Here is a 22,908-nt window from a genome sequence, read left to right on the forward strand (position 1 = left end):
TACTTCCTGGCCCTATCATCTTAGGTTGAAACTTCCAGCAGCAAAACTTAAGACAAGACCATTCTGTAGAGACTGTGTGCTCTCAGAACATAGGACGTGTGGAAAACGTAGGCAGTGATTCTCAACCTTGCCATTGATGCAACTCTTTAATACAGTTCCTCATGTTGTGGTGACCCCAGTGATAAAATTATTTCCGTTGCTACTTCATAACTGTAATTTTGCTACTGTTATGAATCATAGAGTAAATATTTTTGGAGATAGAAGTGTGTCAAGGGGGTCAAATTTTGCTACGGCTATGAATCATAGAGTAAATATTTTTGGAGATGGAAGTTTGTCAAGGGGGTCATGACCTACAGATTGAGACCCACTGGCTTAGGACTTACTTAGCAAGGAGGTATTCTCAGCAGGAGAGTCACTTTAACTTGTCACTTCAGTGGCATTTGAATTTGGGGCATAGTGGTGCCTCTTCAATTGGGGACAAGCAGAGATTGGTTGATTTCAACCAGGGCTTTTATTTTTTCATTTATTTTAATTTATAAAAGTTTATTAATTTATAAAAGTTTCCATTTCCGCCCCTCCTCCCAACACCCTCCCACTCCCCCCACTCCCTCTCCTCCTCCCTCTCCATCCCCCCCCCCCTGCCCAGCAGTCAAGGTTTCCTGCCCTGTGAGAAGTTCAAGTTCCTCCCCCCCCTCCAGGTCCAGGAAGATGAGCATCCAAACAGACTGGATCCCAAAAATCCAGTATATGCAGAGGAAACAAGTCCCAGTGCCATTGTCAATGACTTCTCAGAAAGTCCCCATGCCGGCCACATTCAGAGAATCCGGCCACATTCAGAGAATCTGGTTGGATCACGTGCTCATTCAGTCCCAGTCCAACTGGCCTTGGTGAACTCTCATTAGATCAGTCCCCTGGGTGAACGCACTCCTCATGGTCCTGCCTTTCTTGTTCATGTTCTCCCTCCTTCTGCTCCTCCTTTAGACCTTGGGGGCTCAGTCCAGTGCTCCAATGTGGGTCTCTGTCTCAATCTCTATCCATCAACGGGTGAAGGTTCCCTCTGATCTTGCCTTCTTTGTTCACATTCTCTTTCCTTCCGCTTCTCGTTTGGACCTAGGGAGTTAAGTCCAGTGTTCCAATGTGGGTCTCTGTCTCTATCTCCATCCATCGCCAGATGAAGGTTCTATGGTGATATGCAAAATATTCATCAGTATGGTTATGGGCCAAGGCTGGTTCAGGCACTCTCTCCTCTGTCCAGAGAACAATCTGGGGATCTCTCCTTGGACCTGGGATCCCCTCTAGAATCAAGTCTCTTGTAAACCCTAAAATGACTCCCTTAGTTGAGATATATACTTCCCTGCTCCCATATCCATCCTTCCTCCGTCCCCTCATTCCAATCCACCGAGCTTTCCCCATTCCTCCCCTACTCCCTTCTCTCTAACCCTCTCCCCTTCCAACAACCCCCCACCCCCCCATGCACCCAAGGTTGCCTGGCACTCTTGTCTACTTCCAATCTCCAGGAGGATAACTACATGATTTTCTTCAGGTTCACCTTCCTATTTAGCTTCTCTAGGATCACAAATAATCCTTGGACTGGGAGAAGATCTTCACCAACCCCTCATCAGACAAAGGCCTGATCTCCAAAATATACAAAGAACTCAAGAAACTAGACACTAAAACTCTAATTAACCCAATTAAAAAAATGGGGTGCTGATCTGAACAGAGAATTCTCAACAGAAGAACTTCGAATGGCCAAAAAACACTTAAGGACATGCTCAACATCCTTAGCGATCAGGGAAATGCAAATCAAAACAACTATGAGATACCATTTTACACCGGTCAGATTAGCTAAAGTCAAAAACACCAATGATAGCCTATGCTGGAGAGGATGTGGAGAGAGGGGAACTCTCATCCATTGTTGGTGGAAATGCAAACTTGTGCAGCCACTGTGGAAATCAGTGTGGCAATTTCTCAGGAAACTGGGAGTCAACCTCCCTCAGGACCCAGCAATTCCACTCTTGGGAATATACCCAAGAGATGCCCTATAATACCACAAAAGCATTTGTTCAACTATGTTCATAGCAGCACTATTTGTAATAGCCAGAACCTGGAAACAGCCTAGGTGCCCCTCAATAGAAGAATGGTTAAAAAAGGTGTGGAACATATATACATTAGAGTTTTACTCAGTGGTAAAAAACAATGACATCTTGAATTTTGCATGCAAATGGATGGAAATAGAAAACGCTTTACTGAGTGAGGTAACCCAGACCCAAAAAGAGGAATATGGTATGTACTCACTCATAAGTGGATTTTAGCCATAATTAAAGGTCTTTGAGCCTATTATTCATGATCCTAGACAACCAGGGCTTTTAAAAGCAATATCAGAGGAGTCAGATCCTGGGCTCCTTAGTGGGAAGAAACAATCCTGACTATTGCTGGCCACGAGAGCCCTCCTTCTACACAGTTGATATCAACACCTGGTTCGCAGATTCTTTTGCAAAGCAAATGAAGCTGGCTGACTGGAGGCTTGAATATAAATGGAATCCACATAACCCAGTATGTCAGGAAATGGAAGCTGTCTAAAGTCTGATGGGAGGTCATGGGGCTTCTGGGAAATAAGTTTCAACCATCAAGATCTACACATTGACTCATTCATTCATTTAGACAAGTATTTGTGCAAATATAGTGTTTATTATGTCTCAAACCTTTGCGCACGCACACACACACACACACACACACACACACACACACACACACACACCTATGCCTCAATGGAAAGCAACTCCCCAAAGTGATCCTCCTAAGAGGTGGGTCTTTAGGGAAGAGATTAGACCATGAAAGTAGAGCCTTCACAAGTTCAGATCTTACCGCCTGCCTTCATCTCCCGGGTGCTAGAACTGTAAGCAGTGGGATACTAGACCTGGCCTAAAGGACAGATTATCTGTTTTCATTTGTTTCAGTTCTGGGGATCAAAACCAGGGCCTTCCTCATATCATGTGACAGTGCTACAGTGAACTACCGGCTTTTTGATTTGCTTGTGTGTATGTGCATGTGTGTCTGTACATGTGTGTAAACTGTGTGTTCCTATTCGTGTGTGCAAAAGAAGGAGTTGTATTGTGGGATAATTGATCACACCATGAAACTTCCAGACCATACTAATAAAATTAACTTTGGATCAGGGGGTGGAGACAGCGACTAGTTGACAGGAATCAGCCATAGAAAGGACAGAGGAGCCAGGAACGTAGATATAGAGACACACAGGAAGGAGCAGCTAGGGGCTCAGAGATTGGTGGCCTTTTCAGTTTGGGATGAGTGGAGAAATAGTTCTCTTGCTGGCTCTCTGGCCAAAAAAATAGGTCAGTTGGTTGCTTCTCTACTTCTCTGAACTAGCAGGTTTTCACCCCAACATCTGACTCCCACGTCTTTATTATTAAACAGAATGATAGAGACTTAGCTAAAACCTACATTTGACAGTCGCAGCCAAGCCAGTGCTGGCAGGACCAGAATCCCTCAGGCCAAAGTCTAAGTAGCTGGATTCTCACTGCAGGCTGTGGGGCACAGACAGGCGTTAAACATCATTGGATGCAGGTGCGCTGCTAAGCTGGCAGAATAACATGTGTGTGCCACAGTGTCCATGTGAACGCCACAGGGCCGTCACATAACAACCTTTGACGCTGGTCCACACCTTCCCCTTGTTTGAGACTGGATCTCTTTGCTCTTTTCCTGCTGTGTGCACCAGGCCAGTTGGCCCACAAGCTTCCACAGAGTCAACCATCCCTACTTCCATCTCCCTGTGGGTGCAGGAGAGCACTATCACACCTTTTACATGAACGCTGGTGATTTGAACTCAGGTCCTTACACTTAGCAGCAAGGACCTTTACTCACTGAGCCAGCTTCATCAAGGGCCCAGGCCAGCCTTTGGTTTATTCTCTTCCTGACTCAGGCATCCACGGAGCTGGGATGGCTGCTGGGCCTCACCACGCCTGGCTCACAAATCTCTTTCCTATTTTAGGGTTCAGCTGGAGCGACGCACTCCTGAACTCAGGTCCGTGTTCCAATTCTTGCCAAGAAACAAACAGACGCGTGCGTAAGATTGTTGTGTGGTCAGCTGAGAAGAAAGAACTGTGGATGCAGAAGGCGGAAAGGGAATGGCAGAAAGACCACCTAAGGGACAAGGGACATAACTTTGCAAAGCGGTTGACAAGGAGCCCTACTTCTCAGGAGGATGTGCCTTTACAAAGCCTAGAATTTCTCCTTACCATTATTTTTTAAGTTTATGGGTGTATGGGTGTTTCACCTGCGTGTGTCTGCATGCACACCACTTGAACCTCCTGGTCCTGACTCTGACAGAGGGCAAAAGAGGGTATCGGACCCCTGGAAAGTAGAGTTAGAAACACCATGTGGAACTGGAATCATAGAAACTCCATGATTCTGGAGGACTCAAACCTGGGTCCTCTGAAAGAGCGGCCAGTGTTCTTAACCACTGAGCCACCTCTAGCTCCAACTGCCAGTAAGTGCTTAATTGGAAGTTTATTATTTATTTCAGACACTGTAGTTACAGTTTCCTTTCTGACCTTAATGAAGAGCTAATGAAACTGATTGAATGAAAAGATTGTGGTCATGTTTCAACACACAGGCAATTCCATGTTCAAGTTATTTTCATGTCTCCCTGCTATCACAATAAAATTCTCAACAATTGAAACTATTCTCTTTTTCTTTCTGGTTTTCATGCAGAGCTGAGAGGTTAAAATAGAATGTTAAGTAGCGTTAGTGATGCAGTAAACGTCCCAGCAAGTGTTTGGCAGAGATAAGTTTTAACACGCCTGCTCAAAATTGAAAAACTGTCACTTCCGTGTTTGAGCTGGAAAATAGTCATTGCTTACAAGTTGTTCTTTCTGATGCAAATGCGCGTCACCCTTTGTGTGCTAACACAGACATGCAAACGTTCCCTGTGAGTGCGTGTGGCTTTAGAACTGTGTGATGAATCGTGCATGTCATCTCCTTTAAAAGAATGCTGTCACCGCAGAGACCTGATTTGGTTCTAAACCCAAGGCTTCCATACCAATTCCCCTTAGTAAATATGTATGGTGCAACTTTTAGCTAAAAATTCAGGCGCCAGACAGTCCCCAGGCTAGACGGGTGAAGGAAGGCAGGTGTGCTAAGTGAGGCGTAGAGGAGAATGTAATTGTGGTTGTGAATATGGTGGTTTCCTGGTGTAATCAGAGCAAGGGTGGATCCATTTTAATATATTTGACTAAAGAAAAGTTGTTTATGAAATGGCCTAATGTCGCGGTGGCTCACATCAGGAGGCTGCGAAACATAGAAAGACAACCAGGTAACAGGATTTTGACTCTCTGCCACTTGGCTCCTCATTCCAGACCTAAGCCTCTTCCCTCAGAAATGTTTTTAGAGGGAAATGAACGCCTGTGCTGGTTAAGCTGCTGCCAATGGGATGTCTGTCATTCCTCAACTTACATGCCACATGTTCACAAGCTGTGATAAAGAGGTGTCAAATAAAGGGGACATATATAAGATGGTGTGGGATTCCCCTGTGTATGCTGTGAATACCATTGCTTAACAAAGATCTGTCTTGGGCCTGAAGGGCAGAATAGAGGTAGGCAGGGAAAACTAAACTGAATGCTGGGAGAAAGAAGGCTCAATCAGGAGATGCCATGTAGCTGCCACCAGGAACAGGAGCCAGAAACTTGCCCGTAAGCCACAGCCACATGGTGATACACAGATTAATAGAAATGGGATAAATTAAGATGTAAGAGATAGCCAATAAGAAACTAGAACTAATAGGCCAAGCAGTGATTTAATTAATACAGTGTTTGTGTGGTTATTTCAGGGCTGAGTAGCAGAAAACAAACAAGTGGCCTTACTACAACAATAAGAGACCCTCACCACTTAGTATTTGGCTTCTGTTTTTCAACTGAGGAGGAGAGCAAACACCTGACATTAGCTTCTGGTTTCTACATGAATATGAACACATGTACATCCACACATAAGTACACATAGGACCACATGCAAATAAATGATTATACCACACATCAAAATCATGTTTGAATCTATCTCTGAGTGTGCACTTTCTTTTTCTTTAATTTAATTACTATTAGTTTTTATTGAGACAGGATTTCTCTGACTGTCTTTTAACTCACTCTGTAGACCATGCTGGTCTCTAACTCAGCAATCCCCCTGCCGCTACCTCTGGAGTGTGGGGATTAAAGGCATGTACTACTATGTCCAGTTCTTTTCCTTTCCTTTCCTTTTTTTCCTCCCCCCTACCCCTCACCTGTCTCTCTGTGCAATCATGACTGTCCTGGAACTTGCTCTGTAGACCAGGCTGGCCTCAAACTCAGAGACCCTCCTGTTTCTGCCTCTCAAGTGCTGGAATTAAAGGCATGTGCTACCCCTGCCCAGCTCCTTTTCTTTTTAAAAATTCAATTCACTAAGAAATATTTTAGTGTATGTATATGTGTGTGTGCACCTGAGTGTATGTGTGTGTGTGTACCTGAGTGTATGTGTATGTGGGTGGGCACCTGAGTGTATGTATGTGTACCACTTATATACAGGTACCTGTGGGAGAAGGCCGCTTGTTCGGCCCAGCAGCCCGGCTAGTTTATACCCGAAATAATCACACAGAAACTGTATTAATTAAATCACTGCTTGGCCCATTAGCTCTAGCCTCTTATTGGCTAACTCTCACATCTTGATGTAACCCATTTCTATTAATCTGTATATTGCCATGTGGCAATGGCTTACCAGCAAAGATTCTAACCAGCGTCTGTATAAGGTAGAGGATCCATGGTGTCTCTCTGACTCTGCTTTCTTCCTCCCAGAATTCAATTCCATCTTCCCTGCCTACCTAAGTTCTGCCCCATCAACAAGCCAGGCCAGTTTCTTTATTCATTAACCAATGAAAGCAGCACATAGACAGAAGGACCTCCCACACCAGGTGCCCATGAATATGAGGCCAGAAGAGGACATCAACTGGTGATCACCTGATGACTGTGATGACAACCAAACCCAGATATTCTTCAAGAGCATCAAGTATTATTAACCAAGGAGTCGTCCCTCCAGCTCATAATTTAATTGTATTTGTAATTCTTGTATGTATGAAGGAGCCCCCTTCTCTCTTCCCATGTGTGTGTGTGTGTGTGTGTGTGTGTGTGTGAGAGAGAGAGAGAGAGAGAGAGAGAGAGAGAGAGAGAGAGAGAGAACGGCCTGAGCATGCCACAGCTTGCGTGTGGAGGTTAGAGAACAGCATGTAGAAGTCATTTCTGTCCTTCTGCTTTGCAAGCTTTCTATCTCTTCTTTGTCCCCCTGCACTAAGCATCTAGACTAAGGGCATCTTCTCAGCAGCTGGATGATTCTCTTGCTTCTACCCATCTAGCCCAGAAGTACCAGGGTTGTCGATGTGTGTTGCCTCATCCTACTCTTTACACCGATGCTGGCTTAGAACATAGACTATCAGGTTTACAGGGCTAGCACTCTAACAAGAATCATCCTTTAGTCCTACTCTCCTTTTATCATCATTATTAATTATTATTCATCTCTGTGCATGGGAATTTTGCCTACACGTATGTTTGTGTACCACGTATGTGCTATGCCCAATGAGGCCAGAATATTGCACCAGATCTCCTAGAACTTGTGAACTGCCATGTAAGTGCTGGGATTTGAACTTGGGTTCTTTGAAGGAGTAGCTAGTACTCTGGCCTGCTAAGCCAACTTTATCCCCCACTCTTTTTCAACTTTGCTTTACACTGAATGTTGCTGAAGTTATTTCCTGTGATTTATATCTAGATCTCAGTGGAGATCTCTGAGAACCCTTCACACAGCTTAGCAATGGATGTGGACTTACATCTCCTGCTGTGGGAGACAGACCAGGAAAGGTGTTGAGCAGGGAAACGAGGTTATCAATGTAAACTACTGCCAACTGTGCCAGGAAAAGGGGCAGCAGGGTGCAAGTTTTAGGTGACACATCCAGAGGCCACTGTAGCAAGCTCAAGGGGTGTCTTAGTTTGCTCTGTAGTGACAAACACCATAGCCTAAGTCAACTTGTGGACAAAAGATTTAGTTCACTTCACAGTTGAGAGCCCAATATGCAGGAAGTCAGGGAAGAAACCTGTTTATAGGGACTGAAACAGGGGACATGGAGGAACGTTGCTTACTGGCTTGTTCCCCTTGGCTTTCTCAACCTTTCTTATACAACACGGGAGAACCACTTTGCCCAGGAATGGAACTCTCTACAGTGAGCTGGATTCTCTCACATAAATCATTAACCAAGAAGATGCCCCATAGGCTTTTTAGATCAAACTGATGGAGGCATTTTCCCATCTTAAGTGTCTTTTCCCCCAGGTGATCCCAACTTACTTTAAATTGACCAAAAACTAACCAGCACCAGAGGAGACCAGGAATGAAACCTGGCTGTGGGAAGGGTTGAAGAAATGTGTGACACCCTTTCCCAGAGAAGCTCAGAGCCCTTGCAAGTCTCTGTCTCTGTCCTTCCTTTTCTCCCTCTTCTCCTTCTTCTCTCCCTCCATCCCTCCCCACGTCTTCCTATTAGACTGTGTCGCCTTGTGAAATTGCTAACATTTGCATACAGACTATTTCCCGCTAACAGTTTCTCTACTCTTCATTTCTTGATACTGTTGACATAATTTCAATAAATGAAGCAGATGTGGCCTAGGGATGTAGCTCAGTTGGTCTAGTGCTTAACTGACACACATGAAGTCTCTCCAGAACGACACAGAATGAGAGTAGTGGTGTATGCCTATAATCTCAGCACTCAGGAGAGTGGGCAAAAATCCCAACATCGTTCTTAACGTTCTTGACTACCCCCCTCTCCCTTCTGTTACATGGATGTTAGCAGATGCAGTCTTCTGCAAGTCACCTTCAGGCAATCACAGCTTCTGTGGGTTCATCATGCCAAGAAAAGACTACCATATATCCTTTGGTTCTGCCATTCTGATCCTTCTTCCTTGATGTTCCATGAATCTTGAAGGGGATGATACAGATGTCCCGTTTAAAGCTGTGCCTTCATCAGTTACCTATTCTTAAGCTTTTGACCAAGTAAGAATGAATCTTTGTGATTATTACTGTCCACTACAAAATAAAGCATCTCTAATCAAAGCTGATTCTAGCACTAGTCTATGGGTAAAATCCCTATCACTTAGAAGGTAACTTGGTGTACAAATCATGTCCATTTAGCAAACAATAGCTGTAGCTTCTCCACGAGGGCCTGTGAGCTGGCCAGTCATGAGTTTGTGCACCAGTTCACAGTACCCACCATGAATTCCCTGCTGTGAATTAGGCCTCAGATCCAATCCAAGAGTGGATAGTCATCCCCAGAATGCATTTGCACCGTTGTATCATTGTGCTCATTTTGTCTGTCAGTAAGGGTCCACTCTGAATAAGACTGCTAATGGTGATTCTTGTCCTGCGTAGTGTCTTCTGGCACCGTGAGGACTATCCACCAGAGACAGAGCTTCCAGTTTAGCTGTACTGTTTCCTCCATGTCCTGTGACTAGAGGTTGTAGTGTCTCCAGCATAGAATCTTCTCATCTAGTTCTGGCGGGCACTGAGCAGCAGTGACAATTGTCGTGCATTATAAATAACTTACAAGCATAATTAGGTGTTCCAAGGTCAAATGCAGTAATTACTCCCGAGGACGTGACTCTGCGGTTGTGCTTTCCTCTTAACTTAAAAAAAAAAACCTACAGGCTCACAGATAGCTATGCAAATAGTTTAAACTCCAATGTATCCGTCTACCTTGATGATGGCATCTTATATAACTATACACCATCAAAACAGGAAATTGAGACTGGTAGGTTACTATCATCTAAACTACAGCTACTCACCCCTTCAACAGGAAAATAAAATTCCAATTCACTATTCTGTGTGCATCTGTGAGACGTCCGTGAACGTCTGTTAAATGCACAAAGTGAGGTGAGGCAAACAGGAGGGAAATTGACACTCTCCAGAACCACAGCAGGAAGTGTCCCTCATCCAGGCTGTCACCAGCAGAAGCTGCTGTGGCCAAGGATGTCACAGCTAGTGTCAGAAACCTGGTGTCATCTAGAAGGAGTAGGGAGACCCCTGACTGTAACTCATTTTGCCCCTTAGTATTCTGTTAACGCCTACTAAGGCTCAGAGCAGCAGGCAGAGTGGCTAAGAATAGATCTGGGATGACAGAGAACTTCTAAGCCAGTGCCAAGGTTAATGTCTTGTTCAGTCAAACTCTTTCATTTTTTCCACGAGAGCCTAAAGTCACTATGTTGAAAATTAATCTGGCCTGGGTTTATGTTTTCTTGAAGTCTGTTCTTTGCGCCAACATTGAAGCCTGTTCGACACTCACGCGACAGGTACTACTAATTTTATTTTATTTTTCCTCAAAAGGAACATTGCCATAGAAATGACTGTTCTGGAAAAAAAAAATTAAAAAGGCCCAACTTTCAATAAAAGCAGCGTAAGGAAATCTGTCACGTTCTCACGCCGCTACGCATGCATTTTCTACGTGTTAGTCAACCTCTGAAAGCGTTCTGAGTCACCGTCACTCAGGACCTGCTACTGGAAATGCAATTCAGCTGTTCCAGGAGGGAAATCAGATAATGGGTTAATTTGTTATGCAAGTAATAGCACAGAGAGACACCCAGCTCAATGCAGTCACTGCTCCTTTTCAAGAAGTCAGTGGATTTCGACTCAGAGTCCAGGCCAAAACAAAACCCTCCCCGAGCACACTGCCGCCTTTCAGTATGATTTAAAATGTCAAGCACACATCTGGCTATTTAGAATGGGTTTGGTCTCCTTTCTGCCTATACACAAGCGGTTATGCCCACACTGCTCTAGGGCCTTGAGTTAAGCAAGCCCAGGGACTTGTTTGAACTTTGACCGTAAACTGAGCATGCTCAGCAAAGCACATCTTAAACAGCATGCTTGGGAATGTGTCGGTCCCCAAAAGTGCTCTCCTATAGAGAGTATGTAGGCTCCCTAAGTAAAACCCGTGCTTTCTTTGTTCAAAGAAGCCTGCTTCCGGAAAACTCCGGGAAGGTTTCATCACTCTGCCTGGTTGTCATCACTGTCTTTGCCCTCACCAAGCGATAAACCCACTGTATTCGGTTACAACTTACCCTGCTCAGGAGACAAGAAGGGCTGTAGGATCACCCACACTTGAAAGGGTTCTTTCGTTTCTGGGTTTATTATGAGGCTTTTAGAGTCACAGGCACACGGAAGGGTTTAGGAGATCTCAAATGATGTGAGTGTGGGAATAGAATGGACAGATACGAGAGAACGTACTGGCAGTAACTGTTTGAGTTTGGGGGCTCTTCAAGAGACTTCTGTATTCTTGATGTTTTTCCATAACAAATTTTTATTTAAATTCCTTCCAATTCTTTGCTTTGTAGGTAGAAAACCCTGTTAAGAGAGACCGTGTGCTTATGAGTATGATAGTGTGGTAGTAAAGATGCTCGTCGAATTGACAAGTGTTATTACACCCAGCTTACTCACTTCACCTTCCACGAAGCATAAGAATTAAGGAAATAAGGACTGCTTAGGAAAAGGCAAGTTAAGTCTTGTTTTATAGTGAAAGTTTTTGGCTATGGAAAGCGGAATCAAAAACCAGTGATAATGACTTACTTGCCTTCTAGGCTCGGCCCTAAGTGGTCTGTCTGCATTAGTCAGTTGAATTCTAGTTCCTACATAAGGTGTATCTTATTGTTATGAGTCGCGTGTGTTGAACATTTGATTCCCACTGGTGGTGCCATTTGTTCTAATTTTTAAGGCTTGACCCTTCTTTGAGAGGTGGAGCCTAACTAGAGGAAGTGGAGCCTCGATGGGTGGACTTTGAGAGTTATTTCCTGGCCTACTTCTGGCCTGGACTTTTTTGGCTTTCTGGTCTACTCAGATGTGACCTCACACCATGATGGACTGAATCCGCTCAAACCATGAGCTAAAGTCAACTCTCTCACTTTTTAGTTGTTTCTGTCAAGAATTTGGTCACAGTGGTGATAAAAATAGCCAACACACCTACAGTGCAGACATTTCTGAAACCAGGATGCCTCTTTCCAGTGCCAGCATAGTTCATGTGTCAAGCTGTCTTGATGTTTAATGGTTTTTCTTTTGAGACTGTGTTTTTAAAACTATATACTATTGTGTGAATGGGTGGGTATGACCTCCCATGATGTGATGTGTGTATAGAGATCAAGAGATAATTTTGGTGAATTGGTTCTTGCCTGCCAATTATATGGATTATGTGGGTTCCCAGAATCCAGCTCAGGTCACCATACTTTTGAGGAAAGGTCCGTTCCTTACCCACTGAGCCATCCCACCCACCTCAGAGGGTCTGTGCTTATTTCAGATAACTGAATATCTAGCCTAAGTCCACTTTAAAACAAGTTATATACTAAGGCCCTTTGTCCAGCATGGGTCAAGTGAACTCAAACCTTCTGCAACCCCTGAAGGGAAATTTTTCCTCCTCAAGTTAATACTGAGACACAAGTAGGGTGTGTTAGTCGGGATTTTCCTCACCATGACAAAAATATCTGAGATAAACAACTTAAGTAAGGAAGCATTTATTTTTCTCATGATTTCAGGGGATTCAGTCCATGCTTGCTCAGGTCTGACGGGACTTAGAGTTTTATGGCGGGGGGGAGCATGCAGTAGAGAAGACCGCTCACTTCATGGCAATTACGAAGTACGGAGGGAGACAGGAATGGCACAGGGTAAGATAAACTCTTAAACATCCTCTTCTCCCTGCCACAGCCTACTTACTCCAAACCAGGCTTTGTCTCCACAGTTGAACTGCTTACTTCCCAAGGGTTCATTCAAATTTCAAATCCACCCATGGGTCAAACCTCTGATTCAGTCTTACCATGACCTAACCTCTCTGCCCGCACCCTCGGAGACTCACCTGGAGCAGTGTTTCCTAGTCTTCAGCTGTCCCTAGAGTTAACCAAGTTGACAGCTGAGTTAATCATCACATAGGGCTGGGATTGGGACCATATGGTGTTCCCAATTGGAAGATGTCAGCAGATGTAACTAGGCATGCCTAGAAGCAGATTTGAGAGAGAATGTTTCCTCCCAATGCCTCCCCCCAACTCCAACTGATAAGCATGTTGATCCATTTGGGAAGTAGCAAGCCCCAAATGTGTGAGAGCAAACAGAGCTGTCTTTTAACATTTCTTTCCAACCTCAAACACAGATTTCTATTTGCGTGTCATGAGCACATGCGAGCTTCCTTTCCTGATGACTCCAACCCCAAAGTAGAGCTTGCTTTCATGTCTGATGGGAGAGGGATATGATGCTACCACCTTCTGAGGACATTCCATAGATACTTGGAACCTGTCCTGCCACCAGATCCTGTGGACAACCATGAAGACACTCAGGGCCAGGATGTGAACGTCAGGTCAGAAGAAATATGGGAGGTCCTTCAGCAAGACACTCATGACAAACAAACTCGACACCTACCACCAAGCACCTGGGGTGACAGTATCAAAGAGTCATCAGAAAGGGAGTCCCCTAAAGACACAATCCTGAGATTCTGGGAATCAAAGAGAAATGTTATCATTGGCCTCATTAGTATTTAGAAAGCATAAAGTTGTCTATTCACTAGTATTTTATATAGTAACGCAATAGTAATAAAATGTAGTTTCAAACTGAAAAATGGTAAAACAGACAGGTTTCCTCACTGTTCTTCCCTATATCATGGATTTTATTTTCCTCTATCCTTTTATCCTCAGCATATAGAAGTCTGTCAGAGCCCTTCCATGGAGATTTAATTTCCTAATAGCATATGCAGTAGAGGAACACCTTGCAATGAAAAATGTACGCAGTTAAAGAAAACGTATTAATATTCCCATTTTACAGATTAGGGAACTGAAACACACAGCGGTCAGTTTATTCGGCCAAATCCTCAAAAGTATCAGGTCATGGTATGGTTCCCCGTAAGCATGAGCTGAGAGAGTCTGAAATGACAGCTGCTCACTAGGGATCATCACCCATGGACAGAACTATTGGAAGCAGGATTGGGCAGAGGCAGAAGACAAGCTGTGGTCCAGACAAACTAGCCCCTCAGTCGACCTGCCAAGGAGAACTGAAGCTAATGGTGCGTGATAGAGCATCTTTAAAAGATGAAGTAGAGCAGGACACTGGCTGTCTGGGGATGGGGTCCTTGCAAGGGAGGTGACTCTCTGTGGCTGAGTGAGACCTCGAGTGCCGGAGCAGCCAGCTGATGCGCTTCTAGCGGTCAGACACCAAGTTACCTCCTGGGGGTGGAGAAACGCAAGCGTAATACAACGCCTGTTTAAAGCAAAAAGTTGGATGGATGATTCAACTCAAGAAGTCAGGCTTCAGAGCTCACACTTTTATGCGTATGTGGTTTGTTAACGTGTTTTAAAGCATGTGTTAATTATACAAAATAGTGGGTTTTGTTATGACCTTGTGGAACATGGATATAATGGCTTTTGGTTACATTCGCTCTGTCACCCTCTCTTGTTCCCCTCCGCCTTACGCTTGCTAATCCCCTCCATCTTCCCACCAGTCCCTCATCCCACCCAGCTCTTATCTCAACCTAGAAAAGTTCATCAGAGTTACTTCCAGAAATATGGAGGACTGAGAAGTGGTTGCATCGTTGAGAAAAATGTCGCTCCTTCCACCAGTAACCACTGACTGTTTCTAAATCTCCAGTTGAGATAGAACCTTAGGAGTCTCTCTGTCCTCAATGCGGGATTGTTGATAGTCTCAACATTTTGTGAATTTTGTGTAGGTAACTACAGCTGCTGAGAGTTCAAGAGGGCTGGCAGATCTTGGCTTCCAGCAGGAGCAGACCCTGGTGCGTCTTCAATGCCAGGCCGGAAACAGACACGGAATCAATCTCTCTTCCTCTAGGCCACGCTTTTCCAGGTAGCACAGGCTGGTATTTTTCACTAGTGTTGATGTTTGCGGGGATCTAAATGACCTACACAACTAAGTTTCACTTTGCTATTTCATTAGACTAAGCTCTTTTCTTTTAATTTTATTTTCAAGAGAGTTTTAGATTGACTCATCAGTAAATCATGCATCTGTGATTCGAGATGAATATTGTCGAAGAAGAAGCATCATCATAGTGATAACACAGAGCCTCTAAGTGAGTTGCCTTGTGAGCGTCCACTGCCCTCAGAGTAAAGAGCCTCACACAGATAACAGGCGAAAGGCCAAACTCCCAGCACACCTTTCTACCCTTAGAGTAAAGCTTTGTGATTTTATCAAAATTACATTAAATCAGATCTGGTTTGGGGCAGGAGATACTCCTAACTTTTAAGGTGTGAGCTAGTTTGGATCTGATAGCTGTTCAACAGTCTGCAGCCATAAGGTGTTTATATCATGTTCAGTGACATTAAGTAACTTTATAGTAGAGACAAATTATCTACACAGGGAGCTGTGTGTTTCTCTCCTTTGAGAAGGCCCGTTCACTCGTCAAGTTAAAGAGATGTTATGTGGACCATAGAAGTAATACCATGTGTTTAAATCAAAGCCGATACCCTACCTGCAGGGTGTCGGCTGTGGACTCTGATCTGCACACAGGCTTTTGCTTGGTAAATGTTTCTCTGTGAGTTCGGATGGAAAGTTGTGGGGCAATGTCCTGTTTCTTAACTCATCTTTGTTCATTGCCAACTTGTAGGACACAGAATTTGAAGTAATTTGCTGCAGTCTCCTGCTTTCAACACACGGCACTAGTGATGCAAGGCCAGGGGTCCCCTACCACAGCATCCTCTTCAGCCTCCCACACTGAGTAAGGGAAGAAACTGCAGACCCAGGAGAGTAGCCGCCAGCTTCTCCTGGGCAAGAGTGTTATTACCAAAGTCACACCCTCCCTGGAAGAGCCCACCGCTTACATCTGTGCGTTCACTGCACAGATTTCAATCTGTTTCCTGTGTGTGTGTGTGTGTGTGTGTGTGTGTGTGTGTGTGTGTGTGTGTGTGTGTTTTAAGTCAGAGTCTCCTAGAGCCTAGTTTGGCCTCAAAGTGACCGTGTTGTTAAGGATAACTTTAAATTCCGATCCTCCTGCCTCTAGCTGCCAAGAGCCAGGATTGACAGGATTATGCCACCACAGGCAGTCTTATTGGGTGCTGCGAATAGAATTTGGTGTTTCATGAACACTAGGCAAGCATTCTGAGATCCATTCAATTGTTCTATCTCCCCAGCCTCCACTCTGTTTTCATCTGATCATTTCATCGTTAAATCAGTTCTTACTTGAAACATTTTTGGGGTTTGTGGTGCCAATAGCCGGCTTTTGCATTTTATTTAGAATCACAGGAAGGTGCCTGCACCATTGTGGTCCATGAGTTCAGGCGCTCTAAGCCCTCAGCAGAGAAGGGATCTTCCTATCTGAGGAGTGTGGGAAAGGAAAAAGGGAGACAACTGAACTCACGGAACCGCAGCTGCAGGGTGAAATGGATGAGGTGGGAGAAGGAAGAGAAGAAACCAGTGTTCAGACCCCAAGTAAGGCTTTCTGGTGGAGAAGTGCATCTCTCCTAACCTCGAGGCAGCGCTTCATCTAGATGAGCAGAGGAAGTGAAAGGAAAGCGGTTTTGCTTATTTGTAGAAACGACACCAACTGAGAGTAAATTACTCCCATTCAAAATCCACTCAAGAAAGATCTGACTTCTCTTTGCAGGCTGCAGTTCTTGGATCCTTGATCAGTCTGCAAGAACATGAACTTCTGTGCTGACCCCAAAGTCCTGACTTGTTAACTACACTGTGTCTGTGCTTTTCTGTGCAAGTTTAAAGTGTATATTAATTGTGCACGGCAATGGGTTTCATTATGACATTTTCATACAGGCATATAATATGCTTTGATCATATGCCCCCTCACAAACCTACCCATCCTGTTTTGCTTTGATCAGTTCTAAAGAGAATGGCAGTATTGCAAAAAGAAGTTTCCAGAAATGAACGTTGAGTAAGAGTCTCATCAAACCCTTTAGTATCATAGGCAGAGTCACATCTGTGGAAAAATCCGTTTTTACCATGGGTCAATGAACAGATACGCCACAATGTCTCTAGGTGAGAATTTAAAAACTTGTTCTCTTTTACTGAGAACTTTTGTTCCGTTTGTCTGCTAGAGCAAGCAGAACGTGTTCAACTTCAGGTATTGTAACATGAGGGAGCTGGCTTGTTTGTGTTTCTGTCCTGCCCCGCCCACCAGCTGTTTAGTCCCAGAGAAAAATCACACTGAGATCTCTATAAGTTATAAAGCTGATTGGCCCATTATCTCTAGCCTCCTTTTGGCTAACTCTCACATCTTGATTAACCCGTTTTTTCTTATCTATTTCAGCCATGTGGCTCAGTACCTTTTTCAGCTGGGCAGATCACATCCTGCTGCTTCGGTGATCTGGGCAGGAGCGTAGGAATCGGCTTCCTCCTCCCTAGAATTCCTCCTGCTTTCCTTGCATCATTTCCACTTCCTGTCTGGGTTTCCCACCTACACGGTGTACTCCTGCCTGGCCAATCAGCGTTTATTTAAAACATGATTGACAGAATACAGACAATTCTCCCGCACCAAGGTATCTCACACTATGCAAATGCACTGAGGAATTTTCATTTTTTGAAGTTTATGTTAAAATAAAAATAAAATAGTATCATTTCCAGAACTGGCAAGGGTGAAATTCAACCAAAAATAGCACAGCAAAATCCATAGACTTTGAAAACATAACCTTGGAAAACCTGGTAGAAATGGATAAATACCTAAACACATAAGTTACCAAAATTAAATCAAGAAGATTTAATTAAACATATCCACAAGTATTGAGACTAAAATACCATAAATTTAGAGTACAATAAAAAAGTCTAGCCATAAAAAAAGAAAGAAAAATGTGAGGAAGAAAGAAGAAAGAAAGAATGAATCCTAGGACTAGTTTAAGAACTATATTTCTTTTGCCACCCATTTTCTTCTCCCCAAAGAAAGGGCTTTCATGCCAAATTTAAGGTGGCTAAGTCAGGGAAATGTGTCCAAATAGTATCATAAAACAAGGACACAGTTGGCTACTTGGACCTGGAGATCTATCCTATCTAGTAGCCAAAGAACTTTCTGCAATAAAAGAAAACTCTAGTCTGCTTTAGTGGGTACCCATGCTGGCGACTATGGGTGAATGCTGCTAACTAAAGTGTCTGCATATGGCCATGGTAAGACATCAGATCTACAGCAAGATGGGCTGGGATTCCCTGAACACAGGCTGCTTTCCTTAGCCTCGTTTCACTTCTCAACAGTTATTTGTTTTTGGTTTTTGTTTGTTCTTTTTCAAATATCATCATCTACCCTGCAGTGTATCCAATAAAGAGAAATCAAAGATAGGCTACCGAAAGAATTACTGTTTGACCCGATGCGTCTATTTTGGAGGGTAGCTTCAAAAGAAATTAAAGCAGGGACTGAAAGGCATGTGTGTGCATCCATGTTTTAACATCCCTCTTCTTCTTTTCCTCTTCCTCTTCTTCCTCATCATCACTATCCAGTGCTTGGATCCAAGTCCTCAAACCCCAGACAAGTGCTCTTCCGCTGATCTATACTCCCTGGCCATAGCAACATAATTCATAATAACTAAAGGGTAGAAGCAACCCAGTGTACGAAACCATAAGGAAAATCAGGCGTAGGTGTGCCTACAATGGAGTGCTAGTCAGGTTTAAAAGGAATGGCATTTGGATGTATGCTACAAGACCATGAACATTACAGGCATTATGCTAAGTAGAGTAAACTAGTCATAGAAGGACACTTCCATAGCAATAAAATATGATGGTGGTTGCTGAAGCCTGGGAAAGAGAATAGGGAGCTTGTGTTTAATGTACAGTTTTAGTCGGGAAGATGAAAAAGTTCTAGAGATGCACAGCCATTGGGGATTACACATGAGTGTGAGTATACTTGATGTCACTCAGCTGTAAATCTTCACATTGTTGCAGTATAAAGTTTATGTTGTATATATTTTATCACAGTTATAAAAAAGAAAGTCGCAGATTTTCTTCAAGGCATTCTAAAACCATCATGGAAGAGAACGGAAGTTCAGGATGACTACATGGTGGAGAGATGCAGAGTTGCCTCCGCCAAAGGCTGTGGAGGTGCCCTGTGCAGTTTAGATGGCTGGACCTGCGATCCTTAAGCGTCGGTGGGTCTATGAACCCATTAGACACACCAGCCGTGTCTCAGACTCCTCTGATCAACTGCCTACTTGACAACTTAACAACTTGACAACCCGAAGGTGTCAAATATAGAATTCTTAAGCTGAGGATGTAGCTCAGTTGGTACAGGGGTTGCCTGGCACACATTGCTATGGGGAATTCACCAGACACGGCTCAGATATGGGTTTGAGTCAATAAAAAAAAAATCTTTATTAGCCAGCGGGGGACTACACCGGGTGTTTGGCATCCCAGTGTAGGACTGGGCCTTTCTCAGGATGAGCTTTTCAATACGAAAATCATGCTCTGGGTTGACATACTTCAGTTTACAAGAACAGTTAGCCAGAAGCAGAAACTACAGAAGCCAAAAAGCAAGGTTAGTACATTTAGGGACTTTCCCAGAACCACGCACGTAGATGGATTAAGTCTTTGTTATAGTTTGTGCAGCTGGTGCTGTCTGGGTGCTGAGTTTTGTAGCCTGAATGGCACTTCCATCATGGAGTCAGTTTGCTAAAATCTGGACGCCTACTAAGATCTGGGGCCCTTGTGGTAGGAGAGTCTTCTATCTATCTGTTGCTTTCATTGGTTAATTAATAAAGAAAACTGCCTGGCCTGATAGATCAGAACATAGGTAGGCGGGGAAGACAGAACAGAATGCTGGGAGAAAGAAGGAGAGGCAGAGAGCTGCCCACCATGAAGCTGCCAAGTCAGACATGCTGAATCTTTCCCGGTAAGCCACGACCTCGTGGTGAGATACAGATTATTAGAAATGGGTTGAATCAATATGTGAGAGTTAGCCAATAAGAGCCTGGAGGTAATGGGCCAGGCAGTGTTTAAAAGAATACAGTTTCCATGTAATTATTTTGGGGGTAAGCTAGCCAGAATCTGGGCGGAATGCAGCCCACCGTTCCTTTAACAGGCCCTATTACATACATGAAGCTCTAAGACGGTTTCCCCACATAGAACCAGGCATGGTGGTACGTGCCTGTAATCCCAGCACACCAGGAAACTGCTTCAGAAAGATCAGAAATTGAGGGTCAGTCTTGCTACACAGAAGGTTTAAGGTCAGTTTGTGCTATATGAGGCTCGTTCTCCAAAAGTGTGTGTGTGTGTGTGTGTGTGTGTGTGTGTGTGTGTGTGTGTGTGTGTTTTAGGGGTGATTGTCTGTTGGGGGACAAATTTTGTATGGTTTTGTGTGGGCATGTGAATGTGGGTGCGCATGCATGAAGACAGTGGGTATCTTCCTCCCTTACTTTCTACCTTGTTTTTTCAGTCTCTTGCTGAACCTCAAGCTCATCAATTGGCTAGGCTGGCTGGTGACCTGCAGGGATGCACCTGTCTCCACCTCCCATCCCCATCCCAACTTCTCCATCCTCTGATGGGTTTGCAGAAGCAAGCCATGGTGCTTACCTTCTTACATGTATGCATTGGATCTTCATGGTTTCCTGGAAGATATTTTATCGACTGAGTCATGGTGCGGGAGAATTGTCTGTATTCTGTCAATCATATTTTAATAAAACGCTGATTGGCCAGGCAGGCAGGATAGGCAGGAAAGCCAGACAGGAAGTAGAGGTGGGTAGAGGTGGAGCAAAGAGACTGGGAGTATTCTGGGAAACAGGAAGCTCCCTCTGCCACTCCTGCGCAGACCACCGAAGAGACAGGATGTAACCTGCCCAGCTGAGAAAGGTACTGAGCCCTGTGACTAACGTAGATAAGGATAATGGGGTAACAAAAGTTGTAAGAGCTAATAAGTAGCCTGACCTAATGGACCAATCAGTTTATAACCTAATGTAGACTCTGTGATTTTCTTTGGGACTTGCCGGTTGTGGGGTACCCGGGCGGGACAGAAACCCCAACAAACTGGCCCTCATGTTACAGAGCCATCTCCTGAGAGTCTGCTTCCTATACACACACACACACACACACGCACACACACACACACCCCAAAATGGACTTTTTACACTCCAGCATTCTCTATTCCAACATCATTACAACTTTTGAAGTGGTCTTCCCTACTCTGCATAAGAACCCCCTTTTATTAAATTCTCTGAGCAAAATTTTGGCTCATTTTTGATTCTCTTTTCATACTCAATGTCCTTTTACCAGTGAATCCTCTTCTTGTGAACATGATCAGATTTGATGGCTTCTCACTTGCTCCACCACCATGGTTTTCTAGGAGTCAGGATTTTCCAGAGGAGCTGAACCAATACCAGATACAGACAGCTGTCCTATACATATGCCTTGTGCATTGTATGGAATTGACTCATGCATTTATGGACATTCCAAGAGCTTCACTCAGGAGACTGGAGACCCAGAAGATGTAATCATACAGTTCCAAGCTGTTCCTGAAGGCAGGAGGAGCATAGGAGCCAATAAGGTAGCTCCAGTCTGAGCCTAAATCCCAAACCTAGGGGATTTCAAGGTCTCATTTCAAAGACAGGCTGACAAAGGAATTGGCCCTTAGCATTTTTGTTTGATTCGGGCCTTCAGGAGTTGGTATAAGGACCAGTTGCATTGGAGAGAGCAATTTGCTTTACTGAACCTACCTATTCAAATTTAATCCCATCTAAAAATTACCCTGATAATCATGCCTAGAATAATATCTGGGTACTCTGTGACTCAGTTAAATTAAGACATAAAATTAACTGCCACTGCTTCCCAACGTAGCCATACAGTTCTCTTTGTTTTAATCTATCCTCCACAGACCCATGAAGGGTGGAAAAGCCAAGTCATGTCACCCATCGTCTAGAAATTCGTCAGTGTGTCACATCTCAGTGGGAGCCGGATTGGGACCATGAAGACCCGCGTGCCTTCTCTCCATCTTTTTTTTTTTAGGCTTTTCTTTATTTTTATTTATTTATGTATTTATAAAAATTTCCATTTTCTCTCCTCCTCCCAATACCCTCCCATTCCCCCCACTTCCTCTCCTCCTCCATCTCCAGTCCTAAGAGTGGTCAGGGTTTCCTGCCCTGTGGGAAGCTCAAGTTCCTCCCCCCTCCCTCCAGGTCTAGGAAGGTGAGCATCCAAACAGACTAGGATCCTAAAAAGCCAGTACATGCAGACAAAACAAGACCTAGTGCCATTGTCAATGGCTTCTCAGTCAGCCCCCATGTCAGCCACATTCAGAGAATCTGGTTTGATCACATGCTCGTTCAGTCCCAGTCTAGCTGGCCTTGGTGAGCTCTCATTAGATCAGTCCCCTTGTATCAGTGGGTGAACGCACCCCTCGTGGTCCTGACTTTCTTGTTCATGTTCTCCTTCCTTCTGCTCCTCATTTGGACCTTGGGGGCTCAGTCCAGTGCTCCAATGTGGATCTCCGTCTCTATCTCCATCTATCGTTGGATGAAGGTTCCCTTTGATCCTGCCTTCCTTGCTCACGTTCTCCCTCCATCTGCTTCTCATTTAGACCTAGGGTGTTAAGTCCAGTGCTCCAATGTGTGTCTCTGTCTCTATCTCCATCCATCGCCAGATGAAGGTTCTCTCTGGTTGGAACTCCTCAGCCCCTTCTCGCCATCGTTAGCCCACCCTCTGTCACTCTACCCTTTGTGGTCCACCTGCATTGCCCGGAAGGCAAGTACGTTCCAGCTTCAGGAACTTCTTTACATCTTTACATCTGCACTTTCCTGGGTCCCAGAGGTCCTCATCAAAGTGCTCACAGATACTGTGTGCTCCCTCAGGACACATAACACCCATTATTCTTGTGCTAGTTCTTTTGCAAATAATGAGTCAGTGGTAAGACACTTGCCTACCATACTTCAGGTCCTCTGTTTACAC

Source organism: Myodes glareolus, chromosome 1 (assembly GCF_982192425.1).
Source record: "Myodes glareolus chromosome 1, mMyoGla1.1, whole genome shotgun sequence".
Taxonomy (NCBI): Eukaryota; Metazoa; Chordata; class Mammalia; order Rodentia; family Cricetidae; genus Myodes; species Myodes glareolus.